The following is a 16,593-nucleotide window of genomic DNA, read 5'->3' on the forward strand; positions in this document are numbered from 1 at the left end:
TGAAAAAGGCTGCAGAGAACAGTAACACTGACAAATCTCTTTTCATCGGCTGAGAACAAACAGGGCAAAATAACCCAGACAGGATGGTTACGGAGATGTGGAATTGAAAAAGCCTTTCAATTCAATAATCCAGGACATTGTAAGGAATTTTAAAAAAAGAAAAAAAAAGTTTCTTTGGAAAAAGAAACCCTTATTTATTTAAACCTGACAACAATTCTGAATTTTTCAGGCAAAAGATGTCATCAAGCCTAAAAGTAGGTGGCAAAAAGGCCTACAGGAGTAAATCAAAGCTTGTGAATTAGCACTGGAAGTTTACATTATCACATAGTAGGGAAATCTGCAGTGCTGGTGTCATTGATAAATGACATTATTTAGATTATTTCATTTATCTTAAGTTCTCATATTACACCCTGTCAATCACCATTTCACTTAGATCTTTTTCTTTTTAGACTACCTCTGTCTCAGAATTATCTTTGTAAACTTTTTTTAGGCTAAAGAGAGCATTGAAACAAATCACTTTGTTTCACAAGCTTGTGAAACTTGTGTCACAAGCTGAACCTACATGTCTTTTTTTTCTTCACATAACTAGGGCATGCAGACACCTCAATCAGGATCCTATTGTACTTGGTGTTATAAACCCCCAAAATAAGTGAGCACAACGTCTCATTTGCAACCCTTGCTGCTGCTGCTTCAGCTGCAGCAGCATGCACCAGCAGGTTTTAAGGCTGCATTTCTCTTAGGTGAAATACACAGTCCTACCTATCGTAAGGTATACACACCTTTGTATAAAGACATACAAACCTTTGTAATATCTGATGTCATACCCGAGTCCAATGATCAATTACTCTTTATTTACTCAGTGCTACCCAGTGCCATGTTCCACCCACAGCTTCAGGAACTTTGCCTTTTCACTTACAGTTCTTACTGAGTACATGAAGCACACCAAGACATGCTGTAACTTCTGGACCGCATTCAGTGTACCTCTGCACAGGTTTACCTCCAGATCCTGGAAAGCGTGGTGTTCCCTAGTGAGATTTGTGGCCGAGCTGGGGAGAAGCCTGGTGTGCTCTGCAGAGAAACCACCTAGGGATTTGAAAAGAAGCTGCAGCTTTCTGTATGGTGCTGAAAACAATCCCTTCTGCTGGTCGTGACAAACAGCTTCAGGTACAAAAGCAGACACACAACAGCCAGGTAGGACCATTTCTTCATTTCTTCTTTTGGGAGAAAAGTGAAAACTTGGACAGGAGCCCAGATTCAATCTTTTATTTTCCTGTTTATTTTTTTCCCTTTTGCATACTGGATTATTCTGCACCTGTAAATACTGGTTCTTAATAAGGGATCTACGTATTCTTTATATAGTGCCAGCTTTAGCGAGTCAGTGACACTCCAAGGTAGAGCAAGTTGGGACCACTGCCACCAAAAGGAGGTAGACTTTGGAGGCTTTAGCAAAGCTCTCCAAGGTGAGTGGGAAAGCACATGTCCATTTTACTGGCTTTGGATCTAGGCACCTCTTTTTGCCCTGCTTAAAATTCCTGAAGTGAGAGCCAGGCTTCTCCTTCTCTGTGGAGGAACATTTTACCCTCATCATAACGGGTTTTGCATCATAACTGACTGTCTCTGGAGGAGAGATGTTCTAGCTCAAACTGGTAGGTGGACGAGTTAACGAGTGTGGTTTTCTGGCCTGTTGGAGTGATACTGGTCTCTCTGACAACTTGAGGGTGTGAGACTGAGACGGAGCACTTGGCGCCGCTTCTTTAAGACCCTTATATAGAAATTACAACATTAGGTTATTTTTGTTTCATTAAACTAGTATGTGACACAACACAAAAAGGCAAGGCCAAATCATGGACGCCCAAAGACTTCATGAAGGGGGGAAACGGAGCAGACAAAACACCTCCAATGTACCTTCTTAACTACAGATAAAAATAACCCTTTCCACCCAAAATCCTTGCTTAGCTGACATATGAAATCTTCCAGTGTTCCCCCATACCTGACACTGGTTTGACCTCTCAGCTGAGGAGTAAGACTCTCTAGCATGTACTGAAGGAGGATTTTCACAACAAAGCATTGCTCTTCTCTCTCTGCCCATGAAAACATGATTATTCAGGTGTCCTGACATAGGCAAAAGTCCCACAGAAGCCAGCAGGAGATTTCCTACATGTGGTCATCTGTGGAGGAAACCTTCTTGTTTTAGCTAAGGTGACCTTGCTGCACTAACCTATGCCTCTGCAAATGATAAGTTAGTTCAAAAATAGTATTGAAAGGAAAGGTTAATGCCATTCTATTGGCAATAAAAGCACTTTCTCTTTGCTGACTTGGTTGCAAACCGTCAGGGGAAACTAACACCACAATTCACGTTACAGAAGTAACTGTTTACTTCCTTTGGAGTGAATGGGTTACTTTTCTTAGGAATAAAACCCCTCTGTGGATCTCTGTTTAGTCTGACTTTCTGCTCTTTAGCTTTGGTTCTAGGTGTTAGCTTATTCATGACCTACTTATAGTTTAGCGTTACTGAAAAGTTTAGCGTTACTGAAAAGTTTAGCATTACTGAAAGTAATCCTATTCCATGTTTTAGGAAAAAAAAAATAGCTGGAAGGAAGGGAACACTGAAATAAGCTACTCTGCTGATACCAAGTAAATCATGCTGTTTGCTGGAAGTAGGGCTCTTTTCAAGTCAACCTGGAAAATTGCTTTCACTTTGAATGGGAATAGTAAATCATCATGGAACAAGACTTCCAGTATCTGAAGGGGGCCTATAGGGATGCTGGGGAGGGACTCTTCATTAGGGACTGTAGTGACAGGACAAGGGGTAACGGGTTCAAACTTAAACAGGGGAAGTTTAGACTAGATATAAGGAGGAAATTCTTTCCTGTTAGGGTGGTGAGGCACTGGAATGGGTTGCCCAGGGAGGTTGTGAATGCTCCATCCCTGGCAGTGTTCAAGACCAGGTTGGATGAGGCCTTGGGTGATATGGTTTAATGTGAGGTGTCCCTGCCCATGGCAGGGGGTTGGAACTGGATGATGTTAAGGTCCTTTCCAACCCTAACTATTCTATGATTCTATTCTATGATTCTAAGACAGATCCACAGGGTAAGATGGGTTGGTTTTCTGCATTAGAGGGACTACTCTGTGCTCACTTCATGCATTTGGCATGGTAATGTTTAGTCTGTATTGCCTTCCAGTTCCTTACAGTCATGGGTCCACTCTAGGACTCCTAGATGATTCCATATGGTCAGCATTGGCTCCAGGAGGAGCAGAATTAGGTTCTTGCACACGTGCAAGAGGTGCCATCACCTCACACATACAGAGGTGGTGAAGAAAAGCACCTGAGTCCCTGAAACCTGAGACTGATGCAACAGGAAGGCTGGAAGAGTTGAGTTCTGCTTTACTACCTGTAGCTACGTATATATTTAAATATGCTTATCTATTTAAAACCGATTTTCGCATCTCAAAGGTTTAACATGCAGGAGCACTGGAAAGAGGAATGCAGGTAGATAACAGTCTGTTCAAGACTTTGCTTTTCCCCATATGCTCCAGTGACAAACAGCAGCAGTTGAGGGTTGGGCAACACTATGGTGGATCCAAGGTCAAAGGTGGGTGCATGCCCTATAGACAGGCCTGATAACTGATCTGTAGATACACAAGACTCATTTTTCCTTCTCAGGGGCCCTGTACAGCTCCCTGCCTGCCCCCATGGGTTATTCAGTTATTCATTGCTTCCTTCCTACTGCATTGTTCATGTGATCCTGAGTTTACTGGGACTTGCAGCTACTGTGGATTGCAATTTCAGTGGCAATCTGAATTAACTACTAGTTTAACCTTAAGACCTTCGCTTTCTTTCCCCTGCCCTTTGATAAGAGCTGTTGTGTGCAGTTTATACTCTTGCTTTCGTCGGGAATGTTGCCAATGCTTTCCCCACCTGCCATTTCACTTCATGGACAAACAAGATTTAGTTTACTTTTCCACCTTAAATGTACAGCTTTGGCTTTACAACAGTACAAAAGATATTGATACAGGTGTGAGGGCAGTGAGAAAAATGGTTTTGCTTAGTTTATACTTGCCTGCAACGGAGTGCTGTCTTGGGTTAGCGTTGCTCTCCCAGCTATTCTCTTCTAGAACCCTTCACCCTTTGCGCTGTGTTCTTAGGTAGTCTCAAGGTAAATGGTCTCTGTCTCTGCCCAAAGGCAACAACCTCACTGAAGGCTGCTCACCCATACCAAATCCATCCAGGCTGGTGTGTATCTCCTCCTGAGTTGCTGTAGTTTGTAGGAACCGACATGTGAGCATAAACTGAAATTGATGGTGATTTATATTTATTTGTGGGGCTGTAAACCATGACTGCTCTGATAAACATCCTCTTCAGCTGCTTCTGAGGCAGATCAGCCAAGGCCTCAGCTGCTTGTGTTAGACTTCCAAGGTACCTTATAGGAACCCCCAAGCTCCACTCATAGTAACATTGGCATCTACCTGAAAACACATTAAACTCACTGTTTTCCAATGCTTTTCTTTACCATTTTATCTATCAAGCAATGAGTTTGTGTTTCAGTTGAGGTCTGACTCTAGAGCTGTTTTACTTCCTCCTAGTACGTCCCTAAAGTTTCTTTTTCTCACTTGTGAACCCTGTTGCTTCTGCTGCCTGGCCTTTGCAGCTCCATATAAGTGCCCTCCTTCTTCTTTTGAGTCTTCTCCTTCAAGTGCTGTAAGAGCCTCCACAGAGGCCCCTTCTTGTTCTGTTAACTAGAAATGCAAGCCAGTAAGCTGAACAAAATGGTAGGGCACTTGCAGGATGAGCTGCAAACTGAAACCAGCTCCCGAGAAATCAAAACCTTTCACTCGAAAACTTTCCTCCACAAAAGATAATGATTAAAGTAATACATACTTCGGTCTCTTTAAATTTCATGCCTCACTGGCATGGCTGCCTCATGTCATGAACATTTTGGGGAGTCTCAAGGTACAGATGTGCACCCCAGTACAGCTGGTCACTGGACACTACTTCTCACTCTGCTTGCCAGAGATCACGATTCTCTGGTTTGCCTCTAGTTTCCCTTTCAGTAAACCCTTGCTGCAAAGATGTGCTGCAGGTGGGCTGGCCAGGCTAATACATGCCTTCTTTATTTGGTTTACAAACAAAATTTCTTCTCAGCATTTTTTCCTGGAGTAGTGTAAATATGCTCTTCCCAAATATGCTCTGCAAACTCACTTGGGACACATCCTTTGCCTAACTCCTTTGTGCTTTATGCTACTTTTTCTCCTATGACCAAAAAAAGCAATCAGACTGCAGGAAAAAATTCATGCCCATGCCTTTCTGGGCAGACAGAACCTGTTCAGCAGATGGTATCCAAAGAAACATTCAGACCTCTGTCTGAGCTGTTTACCTCTCCGTACCACACTCACCTCCAAAGCTAATCCAGTCTCTCTTTTCCTAAGAGAAATCATGACTTTCATTTACTGACACAAGGCATTTATTCTGTTCTGATTACACCATCTTTGCAAAGGTCTTTAAAGATTACATGGGCTCTCTAGTACTTTGCTTCACTCCAGGGAACCTGACCAGGTATTAACGGCCCATAGAAGACATTTCTTCTTCACTCAAGCCCTGCAAATATCAGCTGTCAATCTAGCCTAAGCAGTTACATGGGCAGCAGTATGCCTAAGGGTAGCCTAAATGTGGAGATGGGTGATAGGTGAAGCATCAAAGACTTCTCCTTTTGAGATGTGACACATCTTGGATGAAAAGTGCTTTGTTGCTTGCCAAGATTCAAGGCAATAGGAAAGTTTAAAATGCAGATCTGGAAATAATGGAACATGGAACAAAAAGGAAACCAAAATAAAGCGCACCCTGAAGATCGTGCTTATGAGTACAGTTTCTTATTGGCTGTGCTAAGCCTCATTTTGCTTTCACGTCTCCTATTATTTTTTCATTATTCATGTCTCCTTTTATTATTTTAGACCCTGTCTATCTATCTTCTTGGGGAGAGGAGGCACCAAAAAAAGGTTGAACTTTTCTTTCTGTGCCACAGCAAGATAGAGGGCCGTTGGTTTTGTGGGGGGTTTTCACTTCTTTGTTAAGAAAACTCCTTTCTCCTTTCTTTATTTCTCATGACTAGGCGTTTGGTGCCACAAAGTACTGCTGAAAACTGACTGAATTCCCTTTAGTCTGTTAGTGTCTTTGAGTAAGTTTTCTACTGTCTGCCTTCATTAGCACATTCCTAGTTTCAGGCTGTGTGTCACTGCCTTCTGGAGATAGAGCAGTAAAACCTTGAAACAGCAAACATTCCCTCTTACGGGGCCCACAACTAATTTTACGCTGCAAGCAGCACATGAAAACCAAACATGCTAGGACAAATGGTAATGATGGGAATAGGGTACTGAATTTAAATACCTGCCTCCATTTCCATGTATCCCTTTGATTTTTAAAGGTCCCAGGTATCAGCGCTAGAATAATATGCTCCTGTCCTGTTTCGGAACCATTCCCCTATAGAATGTTGGTGCTGCTGCTGCACATCCCTAAAACAAACAGCAGCCTATTACCACTGAGCTCCTTCTGACCTCCCTGAAGCAGGCCGTCTTACCATCATTTAGCCAGCAAAAGCTGTAATAATATAATAAGGACCTAATGCAGAAAATACTGCTAGAAAGTTTACAAAATATAATTGAAACTAGAGAGAATTTTATGAAAGGCAGCAGGTTGCCTCCATATTTTTCCTGACAGGATAGATATGATTGTAACCTGGAAAAGAGACAGTATTAATATACATGCACATGGTGTATTTAATTTGGTATTATGGCTAAAGTGTTTATGGGCATAGTGGATGTGACATGATATTTAAAGGAATCCTTTCAGAATGCCACTGTTTGGTTTTTTTCATGTAAAGGATAATTAACTGTCAAAGCAGTATGCAATGCAAATCATTTATTATAAATAAATAAATCTCAGATCTCTTCTGTGATGCTGTAGGGAATGCAGAAGCAATCTGCTCCCCACAGATCCAGGGATCTCCCATCCTCACTACACATGCTTTGTGTAGAAAGCTGTGGAAGCGACAATAGGGACAGGGCTGCATTGCAGCAGTAGGAAACAGTCTGATGAGCCTGGTGAATGCTGCTCCTCAGTGTCCCCTATGCCTGCCATCTGGAAAACTGAATGGCAAATCCATTGCAGTCCAGCTCTACTTTGCATGTGGAGCTCTCTTAGCACGTGGCAATGATGTTTACAGAGACTAACCAGGACTAGAGCACCTCTGGGAGACTATAGGAGCTTAAACATTGTGTAGACGTTATGCAGCCCTTCTGGTGATGTTACACTGTGCCAGAAGTACAGTTTCTCCCACGAGTGCAGCCCGTTTTTCCCATATGCACAGCTCGTGGGAAGACTCTGTAAAATGCCAAAGCCTTTTGTTGGCTCTGCATGGGTTGGATTTCCTCTGTGTGTTTAATCACGGGGTCCCACTGAGGGGCATCCTAATTCCTCAGTGGTATGAGATGTTTTTTTTGATGTGTACTGAGGAGCGTGCATGTGACAGTGTTTGAAGTGTCACCAGATACAGCATATGTATTTGTGGCAGCTACTGCCTTGCAAATAACAGCGGGAGGTCTTGTGTAATACCCATATTACAAAGGGCAGTTTAGTTGGAGGCTCTAACAAGCTGGGCTGTTGCTTTGCCCTCAGCTATTGATTTTTCTATTCATCTAGGCATGATTATCTCTTAACGAGCCCTTCGAAGCATCCCCCCTGAGATTCCACTTTGTTCACTGATGATGATTAGGAAATATGTGCTAAAAGCAGTGTGCACACATCTGGGGTTTGGTGCAGCAGCTGATTAATCCCTGTGCTTTCCCCTTGCAGTCAGGCATGTGCAGGGTCACAGGCAAAAGAAGAGACGCAGATTTATAGTTCAAGAGTATGATCCTGAAACAGGTGGATCTTCATCAGGTCCCACTGACTTCTGTGTCCATCAAATCACCCAATTCCTCATGGAGTCACAGCAAACATTTCAGGTGCTTGGGAGACTTTCCCACTTGCAACAGTCCCTTCCCTACTACAGCAGTGAAATTTTTGGCCAGAAGGGAGTTTGTAAACACATGATCCCAAATCTGGTGGGAACTGAACCTCAGAGATGACACAATCTTGGGCCTTGTTCCCTGCAGAATTGAGCTCAGCTTTATCTCCTCTTCAGTGTAATCTGAGCAGATGAACGCAGATGAAAGCACTTTGACCAAAACGTTTTCATTTCTGCTCCATCTCCTATGGGCTGCACAGGGGACAATAAGAGACATCTTAATTTCTGTTTAAATCATCATGAGGTATCACCTTTGCAGGTGTTGGTGCTAGGAAGATGCTGCTGCTTTCTTTTTACAGGCAAGAGGCTGCCTGTTTGTGGATTTATGGTTTTCCCCAGCTGCTCATTGTTTGTTAAGGGTCTGGAGTACGGGGCAAGGGGCTCAGATGGAGAAAGGGAATTTGTAGCCACACAGCTTTCATTCCCTGCTGCAGGTAAGTGGCACTCCACTGAATCCTGATCAGTATGAGTCATGTTATTCTGCACACACCCACTGAAACCACGTTCTGACTGTTTCCGTTCGGCATGTACCCTACAGCCAGCTCCCAGCTGCTGGAGTAACCGGTGAGGTATGGGGATATTTTTGAATGAACTGCTAAACCTGCACACTTCGTTTCAGATCACACCCAGGAAGATGGGTGCACATGGATAGGAATCCAGAGCATCCCTTCAAACTGAGCTGCTTTGGATCAGTTCCTTGGAGATGCAGTTAAATGAACGTGGCTGAGGAGCTCCCCACAGGCAAGGACAGCCCTAGAGCAACTGGTCACTTCATGACACTGCCTTCCTGTGTCCATTTTGTTTTCCTCCCACAGTCTGGCCATGGTAACAGAAACATATAGGATTTCTTTTTCCCTTCCTCTGCACCACTCCATTGTGCTTTCTGCTGCCATCTGGACAGTTTCACCTGCCACATCCTCTGCAGGGATAAAGGACACTGCTCACACACGTCATCTTCCCTCACCTGTAATACAGTGTATTTTGGGACCTTTGGTCTTTTGATATTCACTTTATGATTGTGCTGGTGTTTCCTGGACTATGGCAATTTGCAGATTGGATGTTCCTCCTATGCTGTATTTTTAAAACAGATCTCTGATATTCAAGGGGTGAACATCAATGTCCCTGTTCATTCCTTTCAGTCCTGCATTTCTTATCCACCCTACCCTGACTTTCAACAACAAGAGGATGCAGGAAGTCTCTCATAGCAAGGACAGTTTGGACAAGATGCCCATCTGACCCCTTGTAACCATTGCAGGTGCTCATAACAACAGATATGTCAGTGGTCCCCAAAGTGAAGCATGCTCCTTATCCTTCACCTACACAAGGAGCAACTTGTTGGCCAGGATTAGTTATGAAATGGGAGAAAAGTTGGGATAAGTAAAGAATAGGCTATGGGAGGAGATTCGGTCATCTAACACTGATGCTTGGGGGTTTGTGAGGAAAACCTGTGACACCATGTAGAAAGGCTTTTCTGGAGTAGTGACTCCCATGGGTAGTATGAGCAATGCACTTGTGTTGCTGGGTGGAAATGATCCTTGAACACTGCACCTTGCTGTGGGGGGAGCCCAGCTTGGCTTGATCAGACACAATCAGCTCTTTGCAGTCAGAGGTACCAGCCACGGTAGAGCAGATCAAGCTTCAAACCTTGTAGTCCAGGAGTAGCAGGCTGCAGTTACAAGACAGTAAGGGAAAGCAAAGATCGTCAGTGCTGCTTTTGAGCTAGATAAGGTAGTTGGGAAAGCATCTATGTTGACAGTAATTTAAAAATAGCACTGACATAGGGAGGGCTTCTCACAAGGACTGATATTTATTTGCATTCTGCGCTGTGGAATGCTGCAGAGTATATTTCTCTCCCACTTCTTTCCTAACCTCTAGTTACCCTCTCCAGTTACCCAGGGGCATATTAAGCCATTCAAAGCCTTACTAGGTCACCAGGCATATTTGGGTCCCATGTGCTCCAGAGAGGGTCCTCTTCTCTCTCAGTTTTGCTGTTTAGAGGGAGAGCGTATCTGGTCCGGAGGATGCACTGAGGGCATCCCTTAAACATCCATGTCAGTAAGTCTTCAGGGCTGTATCTTGATCATAGCTGAAATACAGCACAGGCTGAATGACTGGAAGTCATTCTCCCAGACACAGTCCTAAGATAAGGTCTTAATGACATGAGTTTAAATCCATCCCGCCTCTGTAACTAGTTGGGGAAGTGGAGGGATCAAAGGTGAAGCAGCATGGTATGGAAGTCGCAGCCTGGCCAAGAAAACAGCTTGTTTACTGGAAAGACAACAGACTGAACTTCTTCCCAGAACTGTGGGTCACTGCAAACTCACTGCTGCCTTGCTGCAGCTGACCAGCTGAATCTTTTCCCAAGTCACGCTGGCTGCAGTGAGGGCTTGGACACCCAGCATACATGCACACCTCTTCTGCAGGCAGTGAAATTTAGACAACATCACAGGCTGCAGCCCTCCCTGATGTATTCAGAAACTTGCAAAGGAGGATGCAAACGGTGTGCTTCTTGAGAAGATGCTACCCAGGGAACAAAGTGTAAGGCAAGGACAAGAGACCTCAGGGCTCTGTTCATAACACTGAGTCACTCCTGCTCTTCTGAGTGCTCCTACATGTGCTGAGCTTCCCTACACAAGCAAGTTCTCTGAAGTCCATAGGGAAAGCATAGCTGAGGGAAAAAGTAATTGCCAATGTACGTGAGGTGTATTTCAGTGCCAAGAAAAATCATTAGCAAAACAGCCTACCCAACTGTTAACTATTTTAAAGTCTAGACAGGCCCCAAGGCCAGATGATTTTATGGTTGGGTCCGCTCTCATGTCAAAAGGAAGGAGATGAACTTAAGTCGAGGAAGGCAGAAATGACTGTCGCCAAGGTCAAGGTGGCAACAAGCAAGTACAAACAGCAGCAAAGACAGTGGGAGTAGTGAGGAATGAATCATCAACTAATATAGTGAAATGGGGGGGAAAGGCAGAAGAAAGGTCTAAGAACGGCGAAACTCAAGAATGAAGGAAGAACGAGAGGTTCTCCAAATATGTAGAAGGACCCAAATTAATCCCCATCCCTGTACTTCTGATTGCAAGAAAAAACATGGTATACGTGGCTGCTGCTGTTGAGATGAGGTGTTGGTGGTTAGAACATGAGAAATTACTAGCACAGGGGAAATTCATTATCAAGGTAGATGCTTTTCAGTTCAAAACCATCTGAAAATGACCTGGGTCATGAGGAGGTTAGTCCTACATGTCTTGTCCCATGTTGGCTGTTGTATGGATGTGTTGGAATTAGGAAGCCAATTTAATAAATGTTGTCTCAAATAGGTGTAGCCTGGAAGAATAACCCTGGAGCCATAGCAAAGGGACATGGGCTCTTGCTCCTTCAGAAATTGCTTGTGGTGCTATGGAATCCTCCTCATTGCCATTTTGCATTTCAACCTTTGTGACAACTGGAGTACTGGCATTGCAGCATCCAGGGTCCTCCATAGCTTTTCTCTTGACAGAAAATGTCACCTTCTAGGAAACACTCTTTGGCAAAACCTTGATTCTCATGCTACTATAATTACTTTGCTGATTAATGCGTTCAAGGGTTTGTGGGTAGGTTTGAAATTAATTCCAAGAGTGCATATAAAAGCAGTGGGGAAATACAGAAGATGAAGGAAAAAAAAAAAAACCAATTATAAATACATACAGAAATCTTTTATCTTAAAATTTATCTTGCTGCCTGAAACAAATTGGCATGTTTCTGGCAGGCATCACTGTCAACACAACTTAGGAAAGAATACGCTGATCTTACAACAACTGCAGTTCACAGGTATAGGGAAGTAGATGGATTAAGCTCGTAGTTAGCCCAGTTAGTCTTGTAGTATAGGTAGGTAGGTAAAATGCCAGGGGACTGGCACTGTGTTTTGAAGGGTCCAACTATTTGGAGCAAAATGAATGTCTGGTTCATTCAAGGTGGGAGAAGGAGTGGGAAGGTTTGGAGGCTCCTGAAGGTGCTGAGGGGTTTTGGTGAGGGGGTCCCCTTGACATCCGTGAGGCCAGTTGTGTGTCCCTGCGGGCAAGGGGAGGTCACGCTCTCAGGGATGAGCAAGCCCTGACGTTTCGGCTCCGAAGCAATCCTCCAGCTGGCCGAAGGAAGCTCTGCGGTTGTTATGCAATTCTGCTTTTTCTCTGCAGACTTTTTGCTACTCTCAACTATTGGAAAGTGGGTGAGGTGGAGACTTGGGATCAGCTCCTAGGACAGTGCCTCTGGGTTTAAGGAGTCCTGGCTGACTCCAGCATTACAGACTCAGAGAGAGGGGCTTCTCCTGGGAAATGGATCCCTCACCAAGTTCATCCTTTTTTAAAGCAATTTGATATGTTGGAGTCTTTTACTCGCTTGGTCTCCTTCTGAAAGCTTCCGCATCGGCAGGAGGTAGGTAAGGCAAGCAGCAGTTGCCTCTGGAATTAATCGGGGTGCCCCGAGCCCAGGTGCTCTGCTTTTCTGTTTTACTCTGTCACAGCGTGTTGGGCTGAAAACATTTTATTTTTAAGGGATCTACTGCACTCTCTCTATCTACGGGAAACAGAATTAAACTGAGGAAAAAAAAAAAAGTGAAGAATTTGGCAAGGAGCCACACAGTGACTAAAGTAAGAAGTGGGGAAGTTGCAGTAAGTTTAGTTACCAGGACATTGCATGGCAGAGCAGGTCAGTCCTGGATCTTTAAGAGGCTCAGAGACAAGCACGGGATGCCCTTCCTACAGCGCAAAGGAGCTTGGCTTCCTTAGGTGAATGTCCCGGCGCTGCGACTACGAGTGAAGCTGTTGGTCTTGGGAGGGGATAAAGCTGCGTGTAAAAATGAGAAGAGAGGAGTGTACCAGAGTGCTATGGAAGGCAGCAACTCTGTTGCTGTGACTTTTCTAAGCCTTCAAGGGTAAGATTTAAACGCTTTCCTTCCACTTGTTTGTTTTCCCCGTCACTTTTCTGGGTGCAGAAAACTTGCCCTTTTTTTTTTTTGGAGGTTTTCTTTGTCAAGAGTTTTGCAAAGCTCAACCAAAGCGCTTGGGGTTGAGCTTTTTCTCCGGGCGATCCGGTCGGCTTCTGGGTGGAGTGAAACGAGCTGTGCATGATCCCAAGCAGCAGCAGCAGCAGCTCGGGGAGGCTGCTATTGTTTGCGTTGTTTCGGGGGGGGGGGGAGCAGAATGCAGAAACCGGCTCTGCCTCGGCGGCTCATCGGTAACTTGAGCGTCACAACTAACTTTTGCTGGATGCAAATGTTTGACTGCCGTTCTGGTGTCAGCTTAAAGAGCATTTTAATGAAGACAGATGGCGGATATTGGATCGTTGCTTTAAAACGTGGCAGATAACAGGCTGAAGTCTGTTTCCCAGCAATTACAGCTAATTGCATTGGCACATTGCAGTGCAGGGGTAGGAGCACACAGTTTCGTGGGTTTGTGTGCGTATAGCTTTGAATAGCACCAAAAAATAGCTGGAGGGCTTGCTCACCTCACCCAGGATACCTCTTCAGGTGTTCAAAGAGCTGGGGAGGTTTCAGGGTTACATTAAAATTCTTCACACTAGTAGATTTAAACCAGTCACTGCTCCCTGTAAACCCTGATGCCAAGAATGACCATTTATAGCCTCCTAAATTTACACCAGGTTGAATTATGGCAAATGTGATTTCAGCCCTGAAGGAGTGTTATTCTGGGATTAAAATCTCACATTTTTCTTGTCCATGCTGCAGCTTGCTGTGTTTCCCCACTTGTAGAGCTGTGTGTGAGTGGTGCAACACGTGGTATTCCCTGTTTTGCTCTTGAGGTATTCAAACAGGATGTTAAAAGGGCTGGAGAAATACAAATGCTAATGCGTTTCACAGTTAAAATATGATTAGTACTAATTATTTCTAATGGCTGAAATTTTGTGTTTGCTTTCAGTAAGGGAAAGCAAATACATTGTGCACTTTGGATTCAAAATTTGGACATTTTGAATGAAACGGTTAATACAGCAGAAGTTTAAAGGGGTCCCTTTGCAAACATGCCTTTGTGATACTGTCCTGGGTTCAGCTGTTAACAGTTGTTTTTCTGCTTCTTAGTAAACAGCATTACAAGGTCAGTCTATGCCAGGTGTGCTAGGACTTCACATATCTCTGGCCAGAGCATTAGCAAACATTGCTCCAAACTGTGATGTTCCTCTCTGCGGTACCTGTAGTAAATGCTTCTTTCTTTAGTGCCTCACCTGCACCCCCTCAGCAAGTGTGCAGTGAAGGCACGGAGAAAACAGGGGGTTGAGGACCTAGTGTATTTTAAACCATGGATGCTTTCCAGTTTTGCCTGCAAATCCATTTTAAAGCAACAGGTTTTCAAAACTTAGGAACTTAGATTTGTTTCAACGCATGGTATTTAACAGTATTACTCCACCAAGGGCACTCATCAGCACAGGCAGCCTTGCTGTCACAATGCCCAATGCTTGGGAACTACTTTATCGTATACTGAGTCTAGCACTTCAGCCTGTGACTGTTCAGTGTTTGTGATTGTCACATCGTCTAAACATAGATAAAAAAACAGCAAAAAAAAAAAATTTAACTTTGAATCTTGCTCATGTGCAAAACCAGACCTGACTGGGAGAGCTGGTGACTGGATGTAAGGTATGCATTTTGGCTTATTTACCTGGGCACGGCTATTTAAGCTTTTTAGGGTGCATGCATACCACACTATGTGTGGTGGCAAAAATGACTGGATAAATCTTGGTTTACTGCCTAATTCTTCTGGTCCTTTGGTGCTTCCTTCTAGTATTCAGCACAATTTCCTGACTCCTCAGATCTGCTTTTACCACTGCTTGGGCAGGAATTTTGGTCTGTACTGAGCTACACCCTATGATCCAGATTAAAATAACCCTTCCAAAAATGATTGTGTTCAACACAGATCATTTCACAGAGCCTGGGAACAAGGTGATGGGAGCAGAAGCATCAAGTATTTTCTGATTCATATTTATCATTGTATCTGATGTGCTGTGTAGCTTTGTCCAGAGAAGAGAGGCCAAGAAACTAGCCATGTTTTCCATCTGTAACATCTGCTCTCTGTTCGTCTGAGTTCTGCTATGTTTTGTCTCATTTTGACTCTCACCACTGTGGTGGTGGGAAGTGCTTCCTTCCATATCCAGTCTGCAGTGCAGCCCTTAGCAAGCCATGGTTTTGGATTAGGCTTTAGCCCTAGCAAATTCCATGTGCTGTAGCTCATTGCTACCTGCCTCTCATGCAGGAGAAGCTTTTTGCACTTGTGTTCTCAAGCCTAATCTGGCTCTTTGTCTCTCTTAAATAAGGCTGCATTTGGTTTACAAGAAAGCATCCCTTCCCTATTCAAGATCTGTCAAATTAGCTTCTTGCTGTGGATATTAAATTGCTTAGAACCCATGATTAAACTGTCAGTAGCCATAAAGGAAGTGGATTGTCTTTGCAGAAGTGTAAGCCATAGCTAGACAATCTGTAGATAGAAAAGCCTTCTATAGTGAGAAGGGATAATTTATTCTTAGCTTATACTCCAAATCCTCATAAATGAGGAACTGTGAATTTGAACTTTAAATAATTTTTGCTATAGGCTCTGAAAACATGGGGGAGTAATGTGTCCTGTAAAGCGGGACCTGTGTAATTATTCAAACAGAAATAAAAATAAAAAAAAAACAAAACAACCATAAAATAATTGAGTGGAAAATGGAACAACAAAAATGTTCAGAGGGACTGTCACAGACTGTGGAAGGCAACTTGAGGAGATGGAAGCAGTGCTTCACTTTGCCTCTGAAAATAGCTGGTGCCAGTGAAAATGAAGGCAAACAGGAAATTGTCTTTTTTTCTGACTATAGAAAGTTTTTGTGTGCTTGATGGGTTTTCAGGAACAAGAGGCTTTGAAGGCATCTTACCAAAATTTGAGAAGTACTTCATGACATGTGGAAATGAAACGTGAAAGAGGTCATTTTATTCCAGAAAGTGCAAAGGGAAATTAAAACCATAGCAATGTATGTGAGTGATATTGGGCTGAAGACCCTTTGTTATAATTTTGGGACTGAAACTAAATACTACGTTTAAAAAATAGAGAGATTCATAAAGAAATCTGATCCAGGACATTAATTTTGATTGCAAGTGGAATCTGGGGAACAAAAAAATACTCTGGTGGAGATTGATAGATACAGGTGCAAAGTTGTTTGATCCTGCAGGTAGGATGGAGAGTCCAGAATACCCCAAGGAAAAGACCTGGGACTGGAAGACAGGCAGAGCTGAGGCCAGCCAAGAGAGCACATCTGTCTGTAAAAATCGTGATAACCAGCAGAAATGAGAGCAGTACCTGACTCACCCCCAAAAGGGACAAGGCCACCATTTGTCTATGTTTGTTCTCATGTTTGTAGCTGATGGCCAATGAACTCCCGGACTGAAAACAGATGGAAGTGTAAAGGTAAAAACGAGGTGTGAGCAGGCAGGCCCACACAGGAGCTATAGCCACCATGAGAGTAGTTTGCTAGGTGAAGGGGTATGAGGATTAGGTGTGTGAGTCAATAACAAAGCAGCAAAGGA

The 16,593-nt window shown here is 43.7% G+C and overlaps 1 protein-coding gene across 4 annotated transcripts in view; it reads left to right on the forward strand.

The window, feature by feature from the left end:
* Positions 1-1,056: 1,056 nt before the first annotated feature.
* LOC133281569 (phospholipid-transporting ATPase FetA-like) overlaps positions 1,057-16,593 on the forward strand; it is an 85,550-nt gene continuing 70,013 nt past the window's right edge. Inside the window, exon 1 of one of the 4 annotated variants that reach the window (XM_061477293.1) lies at positions 1,057-1,191. The gene's annotated coding sequence lies outside the window, so the exon portion shown is untranslated. Of the gene's footprint in view, positions 1,192-12,218; positions 12,472-12,658; positions 12,967-16,593 lie in introns of those variants that run through there. The other 3 variants (XM_061477294.1, XM_061477290.1, XM_061477291.1) reach the window with 3 other exon arrangements.

Source organism: Pezoporus flaviventris, unplaced genomic scaffold (genome assembly GCF_033815535.1).
Source record: "Pezoporus flaviventris isolate CSIRO_AGI_PZ_B2104156 unplaced genomic scaffold, CSIRO_AGI_Pfla_v1 ptg000100l, whole genome shotgun sequence".
Lineage (NCBI taxonomy): Eukaryota > Metazoa > Chordata > Aves > Psittaciformes > Psittacidae > Pezoporus > Pezoporus flaviventris.